We start from the raw sequence: 23,775 nt of genomic DNA on the forward strand, positions 1-23,775 counted from the left end.
AAATGTGCAAAGGAAAAGATAAAGTATCCTGGCCTTTTTCTTACTAATCATCACCCTTTTAACATGCTGGAACTCAGGCTGATAAGCAAAGGCTGATTTACATTTCAGCCTCCTCTTGGTACCATTTCAAATGCCCCACAGGGGTTCAGCAAATCCACTTTTGTCCTCTTCCCTCTGTCCCAGGGGATCCATTAGCAGGATCGCTGGCTGCTTACACAGAACCAACCCAGGCACATCGAGATAAAAACCAGGGCCACACTTCACTTGACTGAAGGACCCTCAAGGTCACAGCATCTCACTCACCCAGTGTGGCCCAACCGGGAGGTCCTGGCTTAAAGCGGTTCAAGTACAGATGCAACTGTCCACGCCACAGACATGCACTGTGGGGGGAAAGAACACGCATGTGGTGTGTGTGTGACGGGGCTCGGGGAGCGGCGGGGCAGAGACAGACAGACGGCAGTGGAGGCCCAAGCTGGGAAGAGGTGGATAAGAGAGAGGAACCGAGACCAGCGTTGCTCAGAAGTTTGCCACTCAAGGCTGACCACTTCACCTCATCCCTTCCTGCCACCGCATGGCCTTGAAAACCAAAGGGATCAGCGACTTCAAGGAAACACATTTAGAAATGCTTACATTATTTTTGGATACTGCCTACAGGGATTCTTTTCCTTTTCTAACCTTTCCCTGAGAGAGCAAGTCCCCGCAGGAGTGATCACAGGCCACGCTGAGACCCCCATGCAGGGTGACATCATACAAAGGGGCAGGCCTTTGCTACATCTGACGTGCTCACTGATCAATATTTATCAAAAGCCAGTGGCCTAGTTCTCTCTGTTCCATTTTTTTTCTGCCTGAACCTCACTAAGGAAGAACAGAGTTGAACAGAGGGAAGAGGGCAGAAGTTCAGAATCAATATCTCGTCTAATCACATCTTAGGCGACGACGTGAATACACTCCACCCCTTTGTGCGAAATCACGAGCCGGCTGGTCTCGATGAGAGCAAATGCAGAGCTCTCAGGCCAGTTCCCAGGTGCTAACTGCACCGTCAGCGGGCAGAGTAGGGCAGCCCAAGGCTCTCCCAGGGACAGAGGGCTCACCCCAGATGGCTCTTTGCAGGCGGGAAGTCAGGAAGAGCGGTCTCCAGGGCAAAGAACTCCACCGCTATTCCCTGGCTTCCAACACAAAGGAAGGCAAAGCAAACCCTCTGTCATAAAGGATACAGATTTCTCATTCTAGCCAAGAAAGTCTAGATGACGAGGTGATCTCGGCACCTGTCTCCTACTCCCTGTGACTCCCCTGCCCTCATGTACACCTCTTAAGATGAAGTTGTATAAATCTTTAAGAGCTTTATTTGTTACATGTTACGTTCAAAACAAACTCTGCAGATACAATCTGAATATGAAACAAGTAAACATGACAAATGTCTGAAACTCGACACTCATAACCACAGAGGTCACCAAAGTCCTGACCAAAGTGACTTAAAAATAACATCTAAAGACCGACTGTGAGCTGAAGTCATAAAACTTAGTTAAATGTAAGTTCGTATCTTCACAGAACCCTCTGTAAAAAGTAGCATCTAACCCAACACTACACAAAGGGTGAAGGAGAGGCGATATATTCTTCGAGAAAAGACTAACCCAGCAGAGTCAGGACCTAGAACAGAATAATATTTCTCTCGAACCAAATCTTTCCATCAGAATTCTGTAACGCCCTGTCTGGAATCAGAAAGAACAGCACACTTACTAATCTCTCTCTGCCAGGCTAGTCAGTATTTCTTAACTACCTCTAAGGTTATTCAACTGGTGGCATAAAGACCTATAAAGCACACTGCCAACATACAAGACCAAGAAAAGTGAGCCCGACAGGGAAGTATCCAGAGGTCACTGGTAGAAAAGGTCACCTGACACAACCCCAAGCAGAAACAATTATTCCCTCCGACACTGGGATAGTTTGTGATCTTTTCTAAAGCACCCCTGATACCCATCACCCTAACTTATCCTGCCAACCACATGAGTTAAAAAGAAAAGAGCCAGAATGAGCAAACATTTTACAAATGAGACAAGTAGGGCTCAGTGACTTACCCCAGGTCACCAATCTAGTAAGTGGCAGTATGTCCTTGGCCTGAGTTCAGAGCTCTCACTCCAATGCTGGATGAACCAATTTAGTTCACACCTCGTCCCAAGTTCTCTGCAATCTGTACTTAGCTGCTTCCCACAACACTGCATAACACAGCCTTAGGGCTTCTCCACGGCTTTCACATTACAGATAACTCCCAAACTCCTGCACTGCTGCTTTCCAGTCCTCGACTTCTGCAAATTACTGTTTCAATCTTGTTTGCCAGTTCCACCCAATGTAAAACCCAGTTCGGGGGGAATATTTGACGTTAGGAGACACTGCATTTCAGTGGCTTCTGTCCATCTTAAATTTAAGGGAATTTAAGGATGTCATTTGCCATTTTTTCCTTTCTTGGTATTTCACTGATGTTTACTAGTTGGTCTTGACCTTCCTTGAAGAGGTATGTAGACAACAATGTCATTCCCTTTCAATAGCTGGTATAAACTGGAGGAAAAAAATGCATGACTTGCCCAAGGTTGTGGTTCGGAATCCTTTCGTTTAAGCTACCACCCTCACGCCCAGAGCCCCATCCACACGAACTCAAGTTTTAATACATTTCATCGGGCTTTTTTCTTTTTGCCACTGTGTGTGTTTTTTAGGCAGGACCACTTAACTCCTTACACATAATTGAAAGAAGTAACGGACACGAGTTTTATGGACATACAAGCAAATGTATATGGGCACATGCACATGGCTTACCAAAAAAAGTATGACTGAGGCAGACTTCATAAGGCATACTTGACACGTCTCTCTACTTTACTGCCATATTGTATGACGGCCACAAAATACACATGCATGAACATGCATTCATATAGAGGAACACAGGCAAACACAGGTGACAAGGCAGGCACCCTCAACTCCCTCATTAGATCTCGTAACCACCTTCCATTCATGACCAGCTTTGTTTAATAAAATAGTAACAGCTAACATTTACTGAGCACCTACTGTGTCCCAGAGACTACTAAGGACTTTATATGCATTAGTGCACTTAATTCTCACATTGAACCTCGAGGGTAGATCTTGGACCCTCCCTTTTACAGACAAGGAGACTGAGTATTTTACCAGAGGTCTTACAGCTAGAAAGTGCTAGAAGGGTCAGGGATTTCAAGTCAGGAGATGCAACTCCAGAGACTGCCTCCCCTGTCTGACTGTTCTTAAGAAGAATCCTTGGCTATGAGTCTTGAGACTGCAGAAGGGAGTAGCTGGGCTAACATGGGACATGGTTAAGTTGTGAAACCAGGAAGTGACAAACCACAAATCAGGAGCGCTTTCTTACAGCTGCTGGCAACTGGGGCCCATATTTTAATGAAATAAAGCTGGTTGGATGGGGAGGAAATGTCGTATATTCACATTCTCTAAAAATGAAATAGCAGAAACTGCAAAGGATGCCATGACCCAGCCTCAGAAACAGCACACACATCTATATTTTAGAGCCTTCCGGGGTCTTACAACATGTGAAAACTTTACTAGGTCAATTCATTCAATGACCACAAAAATATAACAACAAATAGTGCAGTGGTTGAAAAAAACCTTTGGGTAAACTGAAAAGTTTCAACACTCATACAGTCTATTTTTTTTTTTTCATCTCACATCCTCCTTGACAGAACAAGAGTATAACTACCAGGGTTGATATTTCCAAGAAACTCACTAAATTAATCAAATGGAGCCTCACCACACGCCTAGGAAACACAGCAGTGTCCTGATGTCGTTTTACAAAAGAGAAAACATTTATAGAAGCAAAGAGGAACATCAGAAGAAGCCCCTAATCCTCAGGGTTACTTCTGGCATTTTCTCCAGACATGGCCTGGGGTCCACCTGGGTCAGAATGTTGACCTGCAAGGCAGACCTACGGAACTGCACTCTCTGAGGTTGAGGCCAGGGGCCTGCATTTAAACCTGACTCCGCAAGTGACACTGCCCACAAAAATCTAAACCTCAACAACGAATCAGAGCCACTAATTACACGTGAGAACAGGAAAATACCTTGTTGGGAACAAGTGGTCTCCCTTTGGAGGACACTAACCAGTGGTTCTCAATCTTGGTTGCACCCTGAAAGCACCTGCGGAGCTTTCATAAAACTCCCCATAACGTCCTAACAGCAGCCCCTAAGGAACAAGGTCTCCATACAAAAATGGCTTTCTTCCAGGGCTGGGGCAAAGAAAATACAAAGTGAGACTGGAATATGTGGTTATGACAATATTAACGAAGCACTCTAAGGCTTGAGGGGTCACTTGTAAAGGACACAAGGCTCAGCTTGGTGGGGCTTCCACTGGTCAAATCTGGGACAACAACAGCATGTACTAAAGGATTTATTCATTTCAAAAAAAATTCATGAGCCCATAATGATACATTCACTAGGTAGCTAGGTTGAGAGCTAGCTAGATGAATGGATAAGATTAGATAGGTAAGTATGGGCCAAGAGGGGAAAGCTCTTCTTTACAAAAGAATGTCAACTAATGCATGTAGAAATGATAGAAACACATAATCACCATTTTATAACCATCATGGCAACAATTGTTTCTGGCAAGAATCAATGGTTGCTAAAACCACTGGGTGAAATCCTGTTGGGGATTAGGATATTTAGAGAGTCTCAAAGTATCTCCCCACAGATTATTCATTGATTACAAAAGGAAATGGTCTCCTGAGTATGGAGAAACCTGGCAGACACAGCCTCAAAGTTCATGTCATCAATGATGGGACAAATTAACATCAGGTGCCTCCTTACGTGATGCACTGAGAAGGGCTTAACATCACCTACAGAACGCTCCCGCCCAAAATGTTTAACTGAAATCTGACCGTGAAGAAACATGCCAAATCCAGATCATGCAAATCCAAAATGAGGGACAGTTGACAAAAACTGACCTGGTTTAAAAAAAATCTTTTAAAAATCAATATCGCATAAGATTTTTTAAAGGTTAGGGGACTGTTCTAGATCTTCAAACAGTAAAGAGATTTAACAACTAAATATAATGCAATCCTTAACTGGATTCAGGGTTTCTTTTAAAGGTTATAAAGGACATTATTGGAAGAAATGGGGGAATTTGGATATGGACTAATACTAGATAATAGCATTATATTAATGTTACATTTCCTGAGTGTGTTAATTCTATTGCAAAAAAAAAAATTCTATTGCAGTTACATAGGAGAATGTCCTTGTTCTGAAGTATTTAGGGATGAAGTGTCTTGATATCTGTAATGTACTTTCAAGTTGCTTAAGGAAAAAACAAAAGGAATGTGTGTGTGTGTGTACACATACATACAGTCACATATGTATACACATATACATACAGCAAGAGAAAGAGAGAGAGAAAGCAAATGTGGCACGATGTTAACAATGGGTGAATCTAGATGGGTGTTCATTGTACTATTGTTACAACTTTCCTGTACATTTGAAATTTTTCTAAATCAAATATTTAGGGTGAAAAGGAAAAAAAACAGATGCCTGGGCCCCACCCCTAGATTCTCTGAAGTCACCGATCTGGGGTGCAGCCTGGGCATCTGAATTTTAGGAACTCCCCAGGTGATTCTAGCATAGAGCCAGGGTTGAGAGACATCTAGACAGGTCAGTTGTCAAAAAATAAATGGGACTCTTCCAGACCATGCTATACAGGCCCTATATTCGGCTTCTCCCCAAAGGGAAAAAAAATCATACTTATTTGGCCATGTTATCCTAATACATAACCCAGGTGAATGTTGCTGTGCTGGGATTTTTATTTCACAGGCCTTTGGGACAGTTGTACTAAGCAGTCTCTAGCTCTGGAAATGTGTTCCTGGGGCCGGGGGATGGAAAAGATGGTAGTCTCTGCTATCATTAATTAGCAAACACTGCCAGGGGTGCAGCAACTCCCCAAGTTACTGAGCAGCATTCCGGATTCTTGAAGAAGCTGTTTTTTGAGTTGGAAACATCAATTTATGCAAGGGGCCAGGTTTCCTATTTCAGGATGGAAAAACAATACAAAGGGAACTAAATAAAAGTGGAGAATCACCCATTTTACTCAGGATATCCAGTACATTCTGGGTGCAAGGGAAGAGAAAGCTGAATCACTGACTTTGTGGACCCAGCATCATACCCTTTCCCGGAAAAATTCCCATGCATCACCCTGTTTCCAATGTAATGTAACTCAGACGAAGGGGAGGGCACTTCAGAGGCTGATGGCACGCCAGGAAAAAAGGAACTCATGGGTCTTTCCTTACAGACCTCTCTTGGCTGTGGCTGGACTGTTGCAGTGGAAATGTACAGTATTTAATTAGCCAGCACTGTTTGGTCCCTGGAGATGCGCCTGCTCGATTCTCCAAGGGATGTGTATCATCAACATCTCCGCAGGGAAGAAAACAGTAAATCCATTTGCCTTCTCCTTCAAAGGCAAAGTTCATCTGAAAAGAGGTTAGAGCTATGCCAGTGCTCATTTGCTCCTAAGTCCCACCAGAACACAGGAGGAAAATGTAGACCCAAGAGGGAACCATTTAGTAGGGCCTCTGAGTCACAGGGGACAGGGAGGGAGGTGGGTGAAGTCAAAAGTCACATAAGGAAAATCAACTGAATCTTGGAGATGAAGGAAATGAACGTTGACTAGGTGTCTGCTATGTGCCAAGAACCGTGCTAGGCACGTCGTGTGCGTCCCCTCAAGTCCTCACACCAGCACTATGAGGTTAGGGGTGCTGGCCCCATCTTGATGGATGGGCCCAGACAGCCTGGATAACTTGTACGAGGCCCATGAGTAAAATAGGTTGTGGTCTGCAGCCCTCTTCTTCCACCAACCCAAGATAATACCAGGAAGACAGAGCAGGAGTGTGTTTCCGGGGGACTCTGGATACCAAGCGAAGGATGAGGACTTAATTTTATGAGATCCTGCCCAGAGGACGTTTCTGGGCAGAGAAGTGGCAGGAAGATGTGAGGAGGGCAGTGATCTAGGGAGAAGTGCCTGATGCGAAGGGGTGTGCAGAACAGCGTGGGGGAGGGAGCCCAGAGGCAGGCAGAGGGCCCAACAGAGGACGATGAAAGAGAAAGTGTGAAAAACATGGTGGGAGGAATCAGATACGCAGGGAAGGAAAGGTAGACACACAGTATCATCATCAGGTGACACTGGGGGCCAATGACCCTTTCTTACTTGTCTTTGACCCCAGTACCTAGCTCAGTGCCTATTAGAGCAGACATGTGATCCATTCTGGATAAATGGATGGATGAATGAACTAATGAGCACCTAGTCCACATTCTGTCTGTGAGTCCCTGATTTTGTGAACACAAATTCCCAAAGGAGCACTGAAGAAGGACCAGAAGGGTGGAAGAAAAGAGTTAAAGCCTCAACTTGATGTTAAGCAGGGTGCCCACTAAAAGCCAATGCCAAAATGGTTAAGATGGTATATTTTATGTTATGTGCATTTCGCCAATTTAAAAAAAAAAAGCCAATGCCACCCTGACCTATTGCAGGGATGGGAAGATGGTGGCCCCTGTAGTCTTGCCACTGTGCTGAAGGTGTCTCGTTCTCCACCAACACGGTAGCCCGAAGCATCGGTGATACTGAACAGTGCCTGAGATACTCCTAACTGCTCTCTTCTTCCAAGTTTATGGTCCACTGTCAATTATACTTAACAGTAGAGCAGGGCTAGATCCCAACAAGAAATGATGTATATTTGATTTTAAATTTAGTCCTCTTTAAGACAGAAAATACTTGTTTCAAGTAGGAAGAGATATATGTGTAAGCATGTTCAGGGAAGCATTTCTTCTAATAGCAAATGCATACACACACAGAGACCCACACAGGAAACATCCTGAATGTCCACTGTGAAGGAATGGCTCCACTAATCATGGTTTATCCAGGCCATGGGAAACTCAGCAGCCAATTAAACCGGGCAAGCAGCTCTATGTGTACTGCTGTGTAAAAGGTGCCCATCGTACATTAAGTTAAAAGACCAAATCACATAATATGTATATGATCCCCACATTGCAAACGCATGCACGCGCGCACACACACACACACACACACACACACACACACACCACCTCCCTCCCTCCTTAACTCCCACCAGGGACTCTTTTATTTACCCTATTATCCAGAACCTATCAAGAGTATGCAACAAATGCTTATTAATGAATAAATGGATTCATTCAACATTCAAGTGATATGTTAGGGCCTAATACAATTAAATGAATGAGAGAAGGAAAGTGTGTGTGCACGAACACACTTGTGCAGGCACAGAAGATGGTATGGAAGGGCACACACACACATATACTCTCTGCCGTTGGGGCCCCTTCTCTGGGTTCCTCTAACAACCATTTCTTTTCTCTAGCACCGCCTGCATCCCACTGTATTTGAAATATCTCTGAGTGTCAGTGTATGTTTTTCTCCACGCCTTCAGCTCTGACGCCTCTAACGCTTTCATGCACACCTTTTTCAACAAATGCAACTCATTTACCAACACCCACGTGTGCCTCACGATGGTTCTGAGGATGCTGTCTCATCACGAATGCCCACTCGCCATCAATCTGTGAGCCCAGGTGCCAGGTATCTAGAAACAGAGGGAGGGACGCAAATCCCTGATCTTCCCTCAGTCCTAGAAACTTCAGAGTCTAATGCCTTGTTTAAAGAAGCCACTGAAAGCAGTCTTAAAGTCAGCCAATTAACACACGACCAAAAAAAAAAGAATCAAGTTTCTACTGCAAGCGAAATACAGAAAAGGGGCCATCCATTTAACAAGCTGAGTTTCTGCTAAGAGGAGCTACACATGGATATTTTCAATGTTAACGCTGTCACCTGATATTTCCACAGAAGCCACATAATATAATATGGGCGCCAGGGGCATGAAGAACTCCTCCAACCACAATGGCCTCCACCTCAAACTGACTCATAAAACTGGTGTGAATTAGCCGCCTGAAAGGAAACACGAACTCTGATTTTCCAGCTCATGGACACGGGGTTCATAACGATAGCATTAAGGCACATAAAGAGAATCCTGGGCCTCACAACACCGAAAAGACAGATAACCCAGTGGCCCCAGCACTGCGACCGCACCGTGCAGCCCACTTGAGCTCTCAGCCTCAGTTTTTCTCATGTATAAGATTAGAATGATGAGAGCAGACCTACTTTACAGAAGGGCTTGCTGCCACCTGACTCCTGCCCTTTTTTCCAATTGTCTTTACATGAACGAATATGCTAAAAGGCAGCCTTGTTCACTATTTATACCAGTTCAACCAATTTTCTGTTTGCCAACCTTCCCTTCCCAATAGAGTGAGATAAAGGAATCACACTGGAGAACAAACTCAGCGGCATCTCTAAACATCCTCCTGGTTTTCCCCTCTCCTTAGGCTGGTCCCAGGGTTTGGTTTGGTCTTTCAGCACAGTCCTTAATCCAAATGACCAGACCCACAGCAGACCACACTGGGGGACAATTCTCCAAAGCATCCCTGGACCGATTCCCCCAGCGCAGGCCGCCATCTCTCTGGGGGAGGGAGTCTGGAGTTCAGAGGAGAAAATCTGATACATAAAGCACACTGCTTTCCTCTGCTTTAGCAAGGCTGATTTGGGCAAAATGCCCCAAAGAATTCAACATTATTTATAGAGTTTTGTTTGATCTACTTTTAAGTGCTCCATGCAGAGTCATTCAAGTGAAATAAGAATACAGAATTTCAAAGGGAAAACTGAAGGAAAATTCTAAATATAAGTGATTTGTTGAGCATAAACAAGATTTCTCCTTTCTATCCAACACGCTCCCTCTAATATCTCTATTTTTAAAGGCCTTCTCAAACTTTGTTGCTGACAAATGGACCTATCAGACCCCTAACTTTTACAGTGAAGCGGGGAGGCAGAGGGAACAAGACGAGGGGAGAGTGAGTGATGGGGAGCGCTCACGTGCACGTGCAGATCAAGAACAGTAACAAAGGTCTAGGAAATTCCAGAAACCCTCATCTGGGGTCCACCTCTCTTGCCTAGAGAATTCGCAGGGGAAAATACCCACCATAAACAAATCTGGAGGATCCCAGTTCTCAAAATCAGTACCAAAAAATGGCCCTGGGAGATTTAGAGAATGACAGAAAATTCCATGTATCTTTCTCTTTAGGAAGTAGGGGAAAGATCTTTACTGCAGGTAATCAAAATGTTTGCTAAATTCTGACTCATTTTTAATATAGTTTCCTTTCTCATCCCTATCAGAATAAAGAGGGGGGAAGTGTAAGTTTTATAAATTTTCTTGATGGAAATGGGGGTTTTCATCCCAATTCCTTCTTCTGTTTCTAAAAGCAGAGATTCTTAACTGAGGTTTGTGGATAGATTTCAGGGGGTCTCAACACAGATGGGAAGAAAATTACATCTTTATTGTCACTACCCTCTATCTGAAACCTGGTCTTTCTTTCCACTCTGCATATAGACAACAAGCCACACTGGGATCAGCAGCACCTGTAGATTTTATTTATTCCCTATTACGTGGAGAGATATTTTCAGTTCACATCATGGTCATTGCAGCTACCTTGAAATATCATTTACCCTCATCCCTACTTCAAAATTATGATCGCTTGTAGACTCACTGCTGGATCTTGCTATTTAATGCATGAATAAAGGAATATGTATTGCTTAAGTTTTTGCAATATTTTGATACCTGTATTTCAGTATAACTGTATTCATTTGTAATCCTATGTATTTCATTTTATTCATTTACAAACATTATTCTGAGAAGGGGTCCATAGGCTTCACCAGACTGGCAAACAGGTTCCCAAGCAATTTTTTAAAAAGTTAAGGGCTTCCCTGGTGGCGCAGTGGTTGAGAATCTGCCTGCTAATGCAGGGCACACGGGTTCGAGCCTTGGTCTGGGAGGATCCCACATGCCGCGGAGCAACTAGGCCCATGAGCCACAATTACTGAGCCTGCGCGTCTGGAGCCTGTGCTCCGCAACAAGAGAGGCCGTGATAGTGAGAGGACCGCGCACCGCGATGAAGAGTGGCCCCCGCTTGCCGCAACTAGAGAAAGCCCTCGCACAGAAACGAAGACCCAACACAGCCATAAGTAAATAAATAGATAGATAGATAGATAAATAAATAAATATATACATAAATACATAAATACATAAATAAAAAAAAGTTAAGAACTTCTAATCCCTGCTCTCAAGATGATGGTTTGCAAGGAAACTCAAAGGTGCAAGGGGGAATTATACAGACACACACACACACACACACACACACACACACACATATAAAATAAAGCAGTAAACATGACATTTGGACTCTGTCTGCCATAATGTTTCACAGACTTTGGAGCAGCACATCATGACAGAAGAACCACATTGGGTGGGCTTCCCTGGTGATGCAGTGGTTACAAATCCGCCTGCCAATGCAGGGGACACGGGTTCGAGCCCTGGTCCAGGAAGATCCCACATGCCGCGGAGCAGCTAAGCCCATGTGCCACAACTACTGAGCCTGCGCTCTAGAGCCCATGAGCCACAACTACTGGAGCCCGTGCACCTAGAGCCCGTGCTCCACAACAAGAGAAGCCCCCACAATGAGAAGCCCTCACACCACAACGAAGAGTAGCCCCCGCTCACCGCAACTAGAGAAAGCTCACGTGCAGCAACGAAGACCCAACGCAACCAAAAATAAAATAAATAATAAAAATAAATACATTTTAAAAAAAAGAAGAACCACATTGGGCAACTTGACAGGTCCTGATCCACGAACAGCCGTGTGGCACAGTGTTCAGGAGGCTGCTGGCCAAGTGCCCTCTTATTACCAGGGTCAGTGGCTGGCGAGAGCCCTGCTCTGTCATCTGGCACCTTGGCTCAGCTGAGCTCAATGCCCATTGCTCCCCTCCACGAAGGCCAGCACAGCTAATTTGCAGGCTGCCACCTGCCACCGCCTCAATGTCCCCCCTCCAACCAAGCCCTGCGTTTCTCTCCTTTTTCAAACCAGTAAAGTTATGGAAAGCATCACAAGGTCCCCCTGCCGCCCCAGGATAGAGAGGTCACTTGGGCTTCCGTGCACCCACAGACCTCCAGATACACCTCTTCCTCCCAGCCCGAGTCAGCCGCGCTGTCTTCTCTGCGCGCATATCCCCAGTGCCCGCTGGGCAGTCAGTGCACGAATGTTCCATGAAGGGAGGGAAGCTTGTGCCAGTGTTTATAACTGCACAGGATTTGCCTGGATGGGCTGCCTGGCTTCCACCGAGGTCCATCTTTGTGGTATCATCACTGGAGGATGAAGGACCCTAAGGTCAGCAAGTCCAACTGAGACCAGAGGCATCCGACCAGTTCTTAAAAAAAAAAAAATTAAAATCCAGAAAAGAGTAATACCACTTTTAGGAAGCTATGCTCCAGATAACTTACATGAAATGTACAAAGATATATGCACAATGCTCAGTGCTACCTTGTTCAGAAGAGTGAAAAACCAGAATCATCCTAAACGTCCTTCAATCAGGGAACTAGTTAGTCAAGTCACGGTGTATCTACAGGTGGACCATTAAACAGTGGCACTGCTCTAAACGAACCGCTATGCCAAGAGTTCCAAGAGTCTCTTCAACCTAACGTCACGAATTGCAATACACTATAAACAGCATGATGCTATCTGTATTTTTTTAAAATACCAATATGCCTGTATCACTATGTGCTTAGATTAGGTCGTACCATGTGAAACTGACACTTCTGTGGTCGAATCTCTGCAATTTCTTATGGTTCATCCCAATAGACATGGGTGGAGATCTTCTGAGGAGATAACCACGAGCCAGGTCTCCTCTGGGGAATATGAATGAGGAAAGGGATTTTAAGTTACTTTTTGACTTTTGTTACCATGACATTCTTTTATTAATTTTTCACACTGAGCATGTATTATTTTTAAAATAAGTCTAACAAAGAAAACTTAGGGTGAATCTAAAACAAAATGTACAACTTAAATTTTAAGAAAAGAGCAGTGAGGTCTATACAACACTATAGCACAAAAGCTGCCTTACAGAGCAGGCGATTTTTTTTTAACATCTTTATTGGAGTATAATTGCTTTACAATGGTGTGTTAGTTTCTGCTTTATAACAAAGTGAATCACCTATACATATACATATATTCCCCTATCTCTTCCCTCTTGCGTCTCCCTCCCACCCTCCCTAACCCACCCCTCTAGGTGGTCACAAAGCACCGAGCTGATCTCCCTGTGCTATGCGGCTGCTTCCCACTAGCTATCTATTTTACATTTGGTAGTGTATATATGTCCATGCCACTCTCTCACTTCATCCCAGCTTACCCTTCCCTCTTCCCCGTGTCAAGTCCATTCTCTACGTCAGAGCAGGCGACTTTGTTGTGATCAGAACAAAACCCGTTACTGTGGGCTTCCTCTAGGGGCTACAAAGAGTTTTGTTGCCAAGGCCCCTCTGGAGGAGTGTCATTCAGAAAAGGATGGGTTTCTAGGCAAATGAGCAGTGCAGATAAAGGGACTCGGCTACCTGTAAGGAAAGGTTTTTTTTTTTTTAAACTTTTTTTTTTATTTATGTATGTATGTATTTATTTATTTATTTATGGCTGTGTTGGGTCTTCGTTTCTGTGCGAGGGCTTTCTCTAGTTGTGGCGAGCGGGGGCCACTCTTCATCGCGGTGCGCGGGCCTCTTACTATCGCGGCCTCTCTTATTGCGGAGCACAGGCTCCAGACGCGCAGGCTCAGTAATTGTGGCTCACGGGCCTGGTTGCTCCGCGGCATGTGGGATCTTCCCAGACCAGGGCTCGAACCCGTGTGCCCTGCATTGGCAGGCAGATTCTCAACCACTGCGCCACCAGGGAAGCCCTGGAAAGGTTTTTAAAGAGAATTTTTTCCCCCTAAACAAACAGTTTATTGATACACATAGTTATCTCTTTGTTCAAGGCAAATAAAGGTTTTTCTCCTTTATTGAAGCAAGTCCTACTTTCCTTGGAAATGCGGGAGAGTAGCAAAGGTACATTTTTAAAAAATGGTATCTCACACTCATACTTTTCATTTTCCACACCGATCTGCACCTTTACTCTCCCCCTGGAGGGAAATGAGTGTCATGAAAAGTGTAAATTTTGAAACTGTAAATCTAGAAGGTGTCAATCTAGAAATTTGGAGGCAAGAAAATGAATGTAGATTCATTCGTGGAATAGAGAAAGGAAAAGCAGAGGGAGAGAAGTAGAGAGAAGTAAGTGCGCATGGATTCCTCCAACAACGCTGATTTTTGCCTGCACCGCTTGCCTCAGCACTTAAATATCTTTTTTTTTAGAATAAATTTAATTATTTACTTATTTTTGGCTGTGTTGGGTCTTCGTTGCTGCGCACGGGCTTTCTCTAGTTGTGGCAAGCAGGGGCTACTCTTCATTGCGGTGCGCAGGCTTCTCCTTGCAGTGGCTTCTCTTGTTGTGGAGCACGGGCTCTAGGCACGTGGGCTTCAGTAGTTGTGGCACGCAGGCTCAGTAGTTGTGGCTAGCGGGCTCCAGAGCGCAGGCTCAGTAGTTGTGGCGCACGGGCTTAGTTGCTGCGTGTCATGTGGGATCTTCCTGGACCAGGGCTTGAACCCGTGTCCCCTGCATTGGCAGGTGGATTCCTAACCACTGCGCCACCAGGGAAGCCCAGCACTTAAATATCTTTACGTCAACAGGCTTCATGATCAAGTTTTCTATATACTATACCTAAGTAAGTCTCCTTTTGCAAGATCAAACTTCCTGGAGGGCAGGAATTGAGTTTTCCTATCCGTCTACAGCAGGGCTTTGCAAACTTGTTCTGTAAAGGTCCAGAGAGGAAATATTTTCGGCTTTGCAGGCCACACAGTCTCTGTGGCAACCAATTAACTCTGTGGCTGTAGCGCAAAAGCAGCCACAGACCGTATGTAAATGAAGGGGCATGGCCATGTGCCGATAAAACTTTATTTCCAAAAATAGGTAGCACCAGATGTGGCCCATGGGCTGGGATTTGCCAACCTCTGGTCTACAGAAAGGAGAGGTCAGGGTCCAAATCAGAGACCAGGGATGATTTTTCTTTTAAGGAAGAGCAAGACACATTGCTAAGTTTGCATCGTCAGCTTAGAAGCAAGCCCCTCTCAGACGCCTTCCCTGACGACCTCTGAGGCAGGGCTAAGTGCCCCCATCACCACCACCATGGGACAGCACGGCACCCAGAGCACAATGCTCTCTTCACCCTGATCCCACTGTCCCCACTGCCCCTGCCGCCCGGGACTCTTGGATTCTCAAATCCTAGACTCCTGTGAGCAGCAGCTGAGACGGCCGCCTTGTAGATTGTGAGAGGTTAGCCCAGAGCCCAGCCCTGAACAAGCCTTTAGTAATAATCTCAAAAACAAAATGAAGTATTGATGGGAAGAACTGAAGGCTGGGATGATGCTGCCAATGAAAATGAAGAAGCAAGCAGGAGTGCGAGTCCGACAGGCAGGAGAATCTGAGGCTCGGCCACGTGGGGACAGCTGGGGACTCCACGGCAGACAACCGAACCCCGGGCTAGGTCCAGCCAGGGATGGGTGCAGGGGCGGGTGGGCAGCCCTAAGCCAGGGTGGCACAGTGAGAGACAGAGATGGGTCTGCCCTGAGCATCTGAAAGAAGAGAGCCCCTGTCCTCCCCCCACTAGGTATAACCAGGGACGCCCACTGCCCTATTTGCTGGCCACAACACAAAGCCAACTCAACGAGAAGCAGGGTGGAGGGAGAAGAAACCTGGGCCCCAAGGAGTCTGCTCTGCCTCTGGACTTCCTGTTGTACAAGATAGACATTTCCTTACAACCTACGCCAGGTGAAACCAGGGTGTCTGTGACTTGCAGCCACGAGACCACTAACCAGAACAGGGTGGCTGAGAGTGGAGGTGAGGGTGAGGGAAGCAAGGAGGGAGGTCCGGCCCAGAGGTGAGGTTTGGGGACTCGTGTGCTTTGTGGCAGTGGCTGAGCCCAGGAATGAGTAGACAGAATCAAAGATGTCAAAGACAGAACCATAAAAATAGCTTACACTTGAGGAGTTGGCAAAGTATAACAGAGAAAGAGGTAGAGCAGGGATGAGAGGGGTAAAGACATAGAAGGCAAAACAAGTGTTTTCAGAAAGAGGCAGTAATCTAAAGTGTTGTGGAGTCAGGCAGGGCAGCATGGAGGAGGGAGTCTTAAAGACAGAGTAGATTTCCCCACCTGATGTGACTTGTCTTAGAAAACAAAGTGAAGTGGAGGTAGCAATGTGCCAGTTTGGAGCCCAGGCCTCAAGGGAACTCGGATGTTTCCACTTGCTCTGTTGCACCTCCACTATTGCCATATGAATATGCTCAAGCTAGCCTGCTGGAGCATGCAAGACACACAGAGCAGGACTGAGGTGCCACAGGCCTGCAGCTGAAGCCGAACCAAATGCTAGCGGCCCTCCAGACACATGAGGAAGCCCAGTCAAAACCATAAAGACTACCCAGCTAGCTCCCAGTTGATCCCAGATTCAGAAGCCATAAACGCTTACTGTTGTTTGCCACTGAGGTTTTATGGTTATTTGTTATGCAGCATTACTGTGGCAAGAGGTAACTGATACAACAATGCCTGGAACAGAATAGGTCCTCAAAAAATGTTTAAAATACACACACTTAGAAGCCCTCCTGCAAGGCCATGAAGATGAGCCAGCTCTGCCTCTCTGCATCCCTTCCTGTCCTCCTGGGCACCCTGGCGGCTGGCACCCAGAGGGATGAAACCAATACCCCTGCCCAAGCCCCGCAGCCTGCCTTCTGCCTGGAGCCTCCTTACATGGGTCCCTGCAGGGCCCTGTTCTTCAGGTACTTCTACAACGCCAGCTCCAGGCTCTGCAAGACCTCTGCTTACGGCAGATGCAGAAGGAAGCAGAACAACTTCCTGGATAAGGAGGACTGCATCAGCACCTGCGGTGGCTGCAACAGGCCCCAGAAGAGCTGGGCAACTGTGCTCCCCTAAGATGCTGAAGTCCTAGGAGGTCCCCCACAGGGCTGGGCTGTGGCTGCCTCTGAAAGATTTGAGTCTCCTCCTCTGCTCCCTTCTCAAACCTACCCTCCTCGGCAGAACCCTGCCTCTTTCCTCACTGCATCCTCACCTGCACCCCCCACGCCACCATCACTGCACTCCTCGGAGGGGGCAGGAATGGAATTTCTGACATCCAGTTCTGAGCGTCAGTGGTGGCACAGGTCTTTTCACTAAAGAAGCCCCTTTCCCCACAGTGATGTTGCATATTATCTGTCAGTGGCTTCGACCTCTGGCCTTATATTTAATAAATTCATTTTCTAATTAAAAAAACACCACACACACACACACACACACACACACACTCAGGAAAGATAAAGGCTGCAAATACACTATCATTCTTCTATCCTGGTAAGTTAAGTGTTTTTCCCCTTGACTGTTTCTCCATATTCATCCAGCCCCAAAGGGTAAAAGAAGTTTCTAGAAAGATTTCTTTTTATAAGTTTCTAGAAATACTAATTTTAAAGGCCAGGAAAAGGTTACTAATTTCCTACCTGTTTAGTATGTTTGTCTTTAGCTAACAAATGCAAGCGGAAAACAAAGCAGAAGGAAAGTTTTCCTATCCCAGAATTCTATCACCCAAGTCATCCTTCACTCCTCAAAAAACACACAATTCAATTGAGGTAGGGTAACATATATGACATGTCAATGGTAATTATTAATTTTTAAAATTTCTTAGCTGATGGTAGGTAGAAGGGTGTTGAGTATTTGCCATATCATTCTTGATTCTTTTTTAAAATTGTGGTAAAACATACATAAAATTTACCACTCTAATCACTTTTAAGGGTACAGTTCACTGGCATTAAGCACATTCACATTATTGTCCAACCATCACCACTAGTCATCTCCAGAGCTTCTTTCATCATCCCAAACTAAAATTCCATATCCATTAAACAAAACTCCCCATCTCCCCACTCCCTCCAGCCACTGGTAACCACCACTCTACTTTCTGTCTCTATGAATTTGACTACTATAGGGACCTCATTCTAGTGGGATCATACAGTATTTGTCTTTTCATGACTGGCTTCTTTCACTTAGCATAATGTTCTCAAGATTCATCCATGTTGTAGCATATATCAGAATTTCTTCCTTTTTAAGGCTGAATAATATTCCATTGCATGGATAGAGCACTTTTGTCTATCCATTCATCCATTCACAGACACTTGGGTTGCTCCCGCCTTTTGCCTATAGTGAATAATGCTGCTACGAACATAGGTGTATAAATACCTGTTCAAGTCCCTTCTTGAGCTGATTTTATATATCTTTATTAAAACCTTATTTTGAAATATGAAACAAGCTAAAGGACCTACATCACTCAGCTAGCAGTCTTCAGGCATCATCTAACCAAGTTGGGGGAATGGAATTGGTACCCACAGTTTGCAACTTAACCCAATTTGCCATGAATGATTTTATCCCACACCTACTGAAATAAAAATGGAGATGATACAAAAAAGCCTTTGGGGGAGGTAGGATTCTGAAACATGCTAATGTGAACGCAAAATGAATACACATCTCACCACCCATTCAACCCCGCACAATCAAGCTGAGTAAAGAACCCGCACTGCCGTACAGTGGGCAAGAACGAGTGGCTTACCAAAGGCAGAAACACTGTTTTAAATTCATTACCCAATAAAACCACCATGGGGCTTTCTCAGCAAAGAACCAAAATCCTCTAAAGCTCTCCAGAAATTTCTGATAGGGCATGTGGGAACCTGATTCATCCAACAAACATTTGTTGGCTATAGGAGCTCGAATGGGTTGTGGAGAATACGTAGAATGGATCCCAATATTCCTTCCTGGGGACCCTGGATAGCGTTTGCAAAGAGAACAGTGGGATCCTTTAGCTTTTTAACATTCCAAACGGCTTAACAGCCAAAATGAGGGCACACAGGTTAAAATGTTTCACAGGACTATATAAAAACAGTACCATGACCCTAATCTGAAGACCTAGTTATGTGCTAACGCAGATATGGAAATTTGTCATCCAAAGAGTCAAAAATTTTTAGAAAGGGTCCCCAGATTTAAAAAATACTGAAAACTTCTCAATCAACCTTCCAATCTGCAAAGGAAGAAACCGATGCTTCAAAGGTGAAATGACCTTCGCAAGATTGCTAATGGCTGTGAGAGCTGTGAACTATCCGAATGCCTCATAAGTCCTCAAATGAAGGTCTCTGACTCATCCTGGGCAGAAGTATAAGGGAGAAAAAGGTACACAAATGGTTTTCCAGCCTCAATGAACTCACAGTCAAGTTCTAAGCCACCAAAAATGGATAGGATATTTGTCAACTGTTATCAAGTCTTGCTGGTTACCCAGACCCCATCTGCCTCTGGCAATATGCAATCTAAAGGTTGAAAGGGAGGCCATTCGAGTCTGTCTGGTTTGGTTTGGTTTGGTTTCAATACAAAGCTGACACTCTTCAGCTCTAATAAATGATCACTTTCCATTTTCCACTTCAACTTGGGCTTTTGATAGAATGAGTCCATACGTCAATATGAACAGATCGATACAGTTCATAATTTATGAAGATGTAGGCAGAGGGAGAGATTGATCGTGCGGAACCACCCAACTGAGGCTTGCCTTTCTTCCTCTCTTCCTTCTTGCTGCTTAGGTTGGTCATTTTTTAATTTATTAACACCTCCACCTGAGATGATCAGCAAGGAATGAGAAAAGTGAAATAGCATCCTACATAAGCCTTTCTAATAAACCGCAAAAGGGTTTCTGTGGGTCTAACGTGGATTTCAATGATCCGTGTTATTCCAGTCAAGCCTCCACAAATGTAAATAAGAGCTGGTGACACACATTTAATATACGCAGATATATGCACACCCCGGGGCCTAGTTCCAGAATGGGATGGAGCTTAAAGAGTAAGACATCACAGAGGGAGGATGGAGAGGGAGCCAGGGGGACAGGGAAGGAAGAAAGGAAAGAGAGAAGGCGGGAAGGAGGCTTTTAAGCACAACTGTGAATTGCACACAAATTCTGTGCAAGAAGGTCAGGGCTATAGAGCCGAAGCTCAGGAGGCGAGGGTGAAGTATGTTCTGAAGCGTACATATACGCGCAAAACAGAATCAGAACTTCCAGTGCTGGCTCATCTGGGTTTGCTAGTCCCTGTCCACACACTGTCAGACACACCGGCAACTTAGGCACTTCTTCTCTTCCTATATAACTTCAAGTGTCTTACTTTTTATCTTAATGATTTAGACAAAGGTAAATTACAAAGGAAGCTAATTTCTTCAAAAGAAACAAACTACTCCCAATGATATTATCAAAGGGTTGCTTTAAAGCTTTTTAAAAGTTAAACTTAAAACGACTGGTATCATTTTTTTTCCTAAACAACATTTTTTTAAAAAGAGAACTATTCACAATAATTCTTTTTTGTGTGTGTGTGCTTTACTCTGTCAAATACCAGGATCTAGAAAAAAAGGGTTGAAAGAAATAAGGGGAAAACTCAATAACAAAACCTTGGGAAATCTGATTTTCCTTTGCAAGCAATGACAATACTGAAGAACCCATCCAAGGGGGAGTGGGGAAGAGGGCTCCCTGCTCCAAAGTTCCAGCATCTTCAGCGAGCCAGCAAGAGGTGGCTACACAGACAGATTTTACTTAAACTGAAATCTGAAAACATGATACTAATCACTGGTAATGCATAATAAATATGGGGTTCCACATAAGCAAAATTAACATATAATCACATAATCCAACCATCTCTTTTGATGAGTATCTTCACTTTCTCTCCCTGGCTCTGTCGATGGTGATGCTGAGCACTCAAATATCAGAGAGGAAGGAGTCCAGAAAGGAGGGAAGAGTGGATGCACTGCTGGATGTAAAATAAACTGAACCCTATAGAGTCGCATTCAGAAAACCTTGGGGAAGGGTGTAAAATCAAACACAGATTAAAACGATGACATAAAATCTAAACCTTCCCATGCCCCAGATATATTTCATCTCATGTTATACTAGGAAACATGAAACATTTAGGACCCTTCACACAAACACACTTACCCTTATAACTTAATTCTACTTTCAATCTTGTTACTCAAGACCTGGTTCAAATTTCCTCCTCTGGAAATGTATTTTGCTGTCTCACTCTCTACTAATGGCCCATTATCAGGCCTAGAGCTAAATGTAGTCCTTTTTCTCATAATCCACTTTCCAAACCAGATACTGAGTAAGTCTCCTCTCTCCTCAGTACTCAGTAACCAAAGACAATTTCTCTGAATCACAGAATTTCAACAGTTTCTCCCTAAATATATAACTTAATAAGCTTGTTCTCCCTCTGATAGTTTTCCTTTTGGTATTTCATTTTGCAAAAAGGTTGGGGTGTTTGAGAACTACATACAGTTGACCCTTGAACGACGTGTGGGTTAATCTGAGTATAATTTATAGTCGGCCCTCTGTATCCGCGGCTCCTCCACATCCACGGATTTAACCAACCATGGACCATGTGGTACTGCAGTATTTACTGTTGAAAGATATCTGTATATTATGCGGACTGCACAGTTCAAACCCACATTGTTCAAGGGTCAAGTGTACTTTCATCCAATAATTAAAGCTGGTTCCAAGATGAATACAATGTGGCTTCTTCCTTCAAGGAGTTTACAATCTAGGAAAGAAAATCAAAATCTAAACACACACACACAAGGAAGAAGAAGACTGTAAGTGTACTATAGAATGAAATGCAGTCAACAGTCACAGTGTCCAAAAATAATCATTAAAGATCAGCCACTCACTAAGGCTTTTCTGACACTATTACTTGTATTACTGCATATACTTCTGTGAGATGAAGGCAGCAAGAGACCTTCCGTGTCTGCCTCTATTGGTGACTTGGGCAAATCATTTCTCGCCTCTCCCCACCTCAGTTTCTTTGTATTTAAAATGGACTGGTAATGATGCTTCTCTCACCACCCTTCACAGGGTAATTCTAAGAAGTGAATGAGTCATTGAGTCTCTCTCTCTATGTAAACTGTAAAGCTCTATGAAAGCCAAGGAATTTTTAAATCAACTATACTCCAATAAAATTTTAAAAAATAAAATAAAATAAATAAAACTAATGAGAGGAAATCAAATAAATTAATCTTACTGAAAAAAAGAAGTCAAGGAATTTTTGTTTATAAAATGTCATTTGTTCTGTCCATCGACAGACGAATGGATAAAGAAGATGTGGTACATATATGTAACGGAATATTACTCAGCCATAAAAAGGAACGAAATTGGGTCATTCGTAGAGATGTGGATGGACCTAGAGACTGTCATACAGAGTGAAGTAAGTCAGAAAGAGAAAAATAAATATCGTATATTAACACATATATGTGGAACCTAGAAAAATGGTACAGATGAACCGGTTTGCAAGGCACAAATAGAGACACAGATGTAGAGAACAAACGTATGGACACCAAGGGGGGGAAAGCGGGGGGGTGGTGGTGGTGGTGGGATAAATTGGGAGATTTGGATTGACATATATATACTAATATGTATAAAATGGAAAACTAATAAGAACCTGCTGTATAGCACAGGGAACTCCACTTTGCTATACAGTAGAAACTAACACAACATTGTAAAACAACTATACCCCAATAGAAAAAAAAAAGAAAAAAAAATGTCATTTGTTCAAATATAGAATTTTGTAATTTCTACTCATCCACCTTCTAATAAGTACTAGCAATTCTCCTATATCAAAGGGGAATATTTTTTTCATTAACAAGAGTATTCCACAAATGGCTGTTATGACAGAAATATTCCAAAGTTAAATTCTTCTGTGGATTGGCAATAAGAAAAAAATATGAAGGGGAAATGATCCTATTTAAAAAGCCAACAATAACCACAATCTACACAGGAAAAGGATTATAAGGAGTAAGCAAGGCAGCACAAATAAAACCGTAACTTGATTAAACAGTAATATCCTATATGTCAGTGAATCACTAGAATCAGCTGTTTAGAATTCAGAAGGGGATACATGTTTTAATGTGGTGATATATTTGCAAGAATTGGACCCCTGTGACGTTTGGGGTAAAGGGGAGAGGGGGAGAAAAGAGTTTCACTTATGCACCTGTATATAAAGACAATTTATATGACACAATACAAAAGTTTTAAACAAAAAAAGTCAGGAAAATGTCAGTTCTTTCTAAACTGACATACTTTTATGTAATTCAAATCCAAATACCAATGGAATTTTTAACTTGATAACATGATTTCAGAATAAACAAGTGAGAGCAGCTAAAACATTTTTGAAAATGAAGAGTGATAACGGGAAGGAAAAAAGCCATACCACAGAGGAGGAACCAAGATGGCGGAGTAGAAGGACACGCTCTCACTCCCTCTTGAGAACACCGGAATCACAACTAGCTGCTGGACAATCATCGACAGGAAGACACTGGAACTCACCAAAAAAGATACCCCACATCCAAAGACAAAGGAGAAGCCACAATGAGACGGTAGGAGGGGCGCAATCACAGTAAAATCAAATCCCATAACTGCTGGGTGGGTGACTCACAGACTGGCGAACACTTATACCACAGAAGTCCACCCACTGGAGTGAAGGTTCTGAGCCCCATGTCAGGCTTCCCAACCTGGGGGTCTGGCAACGGAAGGAGGAATTCTAGAGAATCAGACTTTGAAGCCTAGTGGGAATTGATTGCAGGACTTTGACAGGACTGGGGGAAACAGAGACCCCACTCTTGGAGGGCACACACAAAGTAGTGCACGCACTGGGACCCAGGGGAAGGAGCAGTGAGCCCGGGGG

General features: G+C 44.0%; 1 protein-coding gene across 8 annotated transcripts in view; it reads right to left on the minus strand.

The window, feature by feature from the left end:
• The window catches only part of SH3KBP1 (SH3 domain containing kinase binding protein 1), a 337,377-nt gene that overhangs the window by 164,027 nt on the left and 149,575 nt on the right, over positions 1-23,775 (minus strand). The gene's annotated exons all lie outside the window — the stretch shown is intronic.

Source organism: Balaenoptera borealis (genome assembly GCF_965194805.1).
Source record: "Balaenoptera borealis genome assembly, chromosome: X".
NCBI classification, from domain to species: domain Eukaryota; kingdom Metazoa; phylum Chordata; class Mammalia; order Artiodactyla; family Balaenopteridae; genus Balaenoptera; species Balaenoptera borealis.